Source organism: Mesoplodon mirus (genome assembly GCF_964341445.2).
Source record: "Mesoplodon mirus genome assembly, chromosome: X".
Classification (NCBI taxonomy): Eukaryota; Metazoa; Chordata; class Mammalia; order Artiodactyla; family Ziphiidae; genus Mesoplodon; species Mesoplodon mirus.
In genome coordinates this window covers 123,902,521-123,905,529 of record NC_138981.1, presented here as the reverse complement: position 1 = coordinate 123,905,529, position 3,009 = coordinate 123,902,521, and positions in this window count along the sequence as shown.

Sequence of the window (3,009 nt, the reverse complement as noted above, 5' to 3'; positions counted from 1 at the left end):
GATGTCCATACAAAAACTTGTACATAAATATTCATAGCAGCAATATTCATAATACCCAAAGATGGAAACAACCCAAATGCCCATCAACTGACCAGTGGACAAACAAAATGTGGCAAATCCATACAACAGAATATTATTCAGACATCAAAAGGAATGAAGAACTCATATATGCTACAATATGGCTGAACCTTAAAAACATTATGCTAAGTGAAAGAAGTCAGTCACAAAAGACCACATATTATGTGACTCTATTCATATGAAATGCTCAGAACAGGCAAATCTATAGATACAAAATAGATCAATAATTACTTAAGGCTGAGGCAGAAGTTGTTGGGAGCACAGGGGATTAATAGCTAAAGGATACGAGGGTTTCTTTTGGAGGTGTTGAAAACGTTCTAAAATAGACTGGAGGGAACTTCAAGACGTCGGAAGAGTAAGACGTGGAGATCACCTTCCTCCCACAGATACATCAGAAATACATCTACACGTGGAACTGCTCCTATAGAACACGCACTGAACGCTGGCAGAAGACCTCAGACCTCCCAGGGAAGAAACTCCCAACGTAGCTGGGTAGGGCAAAAGAAAAAAGAAAAAGCAGAGACAAGAGAATAGGAACGGGACCTGCACAATGGGAGGGAGCCGTGAAGGAGGGAAACGTTTCCACACCCTAGAAGCCCCTTCACTGGCGGAGACTGCAGGTGGCAGAGGGGGGCAGCTTCGGAGCCACGGAGGAGAGCGCAGCAACAGGGGTGCGGAGCGCAAAGCAGAGAGACTCCGGCACAGAGGATTGCTGCCGACTGGCACTCACCAGCCCGAGAGGCTTGTCTGCTCACCTGCCGGGACGGGCGGGGGCTGGGAGCTGAGGCTCGGGCTTCGGTCTGAGGGCAGGGAGAGGTCTGGCAGTGTGAGCACAGCCTGAAGGGGTTAGTACGCCACGCCTAGCCAAGAGGGAGTCCAGGAAAAGTCTGGAGCTGCCGAAAAGGCAAGAGAATTTTTCTTACCTCTTTGTTTCCTGGTGCACGAGGAGAGGGGATTAACAGCGCTGCTTAAAGGAGCTCCAGAGACAGGCGCGAGCCGCAGCTATCAGCACGGATCCCAGAGACGGGCATGAGACGCTAAGGCTGCTGCTGCCACCACCAAGAAGCCTGTGTGCGAGCCCAGGTCACTCTCCACACCTCCCCTCCCGGGAGCCTGTGCAGCCCGCCACTGCCAGGGTCCCGTGATCCAGGGACAACTTCCCCGGGAGAACGCACGGTGCGCCTCGGGCTCGTGCAACGTCATGCCGGCCTCTGCCGCCGCAGGCTCGCCCCGCCTCCGTACCCCTCCCTCCTCCCGGCCTGAGTGAGCCAGAGCCCCCAAAGCAGCGGCTCCTTTAACCCTGTCCTGTCTGAGCAAAGAACAGACGCTCTCAGGAGACCTACACGCAGAGGCGGGGTCAAATCCAAAGCTGAACCCCGGTAGCTGTGCGAACAAAGAAGAGAAAGGGAAATCTCTCCCAGCAGCCTCAGGAGCAGCGGATTAAATCTCCACAATCAACTTGATGTACCCTGCATCAGTGGAACACCTGAATAGACAACCAATCATCCCAAATGGAGGAGGTGGACTTTGGGAGCAACGATATTTATACATTTTTTCCCTTTTTCTCTTTTTGTGAGTGTGTATGCGTATGCTTCTGTGTGTGATTTTGTCTGTATAGTTTGGCATTTACCATTTGTCCTAGGGTTCTGTCTGTCCGTTTTTTTTTTTTTTTAGTATACTTTTCAGCGCTTCTTATCATTGGTGAATTTGTTTCATCGTCTGGTTTTTCTCTTCTTTCTCTTTTTTTTTGATTACTTAAAAAATTTTAATAATAAATTTTTGTTCTTTATTTTAATAACTTTTTAATAATTTAATTTAATTTTACATTTTTCTTTCTTTCTTTCTTTCTTTCTCCCTTTTATTCTGAGCCGTGTGCATGACAGACTCTTGGTGCTCCAGCCAAGCGTCAGGGCTGTTCCTCTGACGTGGCAGAGGCAAGTTCAGGATATTAGTCAACCAGAGACCTCCCAGCTCCACGTAATATCAAACGGTGAAAATCTCCCAGAGATCTCCATCTCAACACCAAGACCCAGCTCCACTAAATGACCAGCAAGCTACAGTGCTGGATACCTTATGCCAAACAACTACCAAGAAAGGAACACAACTCCACCCATTAGCAGAGAGGCTGCCTAAAATCATAATAAGGTCACAGACACCCCAAAACACACCACCAGACATGGACTTGCCTACCAAAAAGAAAAGATCCAGCCTCACTGACCAGAACACAGGCACTAGTCCCCTCCACCAGGAAGCCTACACAACCCACTGAACCAACCTTAGCCACTGGGGACAGACACCAAAAACAACGGGAACTACGAACCTGCAGCCTGTGAAAAGGAGACCCCAAACACAGTAAGATAAGCAAAATGAAAAGACAGAAAAACACACAGCAGATGAAGGAGCAAGGTAAAAACGCACCAGACCTAACAAATGAAGAGGAAATAGGCAGTCTACCTGAAAAAGAATTCAGAATAATGATAGTAAAGATGATCCAAAATCTTGGAAATAGAATGGAGAAAATACAAGAAAAGTTTAACAAGGACCTAGAAGAACTAAAGAGCAAACAAACAATCATGAACAACACAATAAATGAAATTAAACATTCTCTAGAAGGGATCAATAGCAGAATAAATGAGGCAGAAGAACGGATAAGTGACCTGGAAGATAAAATAGTGGGAATAACTACTGGAGAGCAAAATAAAGAAAAAAGAATGAAAACAATTGAGGACAGTCTCAGAGACCTCTGGGACATGATTAAACGTACCAACATTCAAATTATAGGGGTTCCCAAAGAAAAAGAGAAAAAGAAAGGGACTGAGAAAATATTTGAAGAGATTATAGTTGAAAACGTCCCTAATATGGGAAAGGGAATAGTTAATCAAGTCCAGGAAGCACAGAGAGTCCCATACAGGAAAAATCCAAGGAGAAACA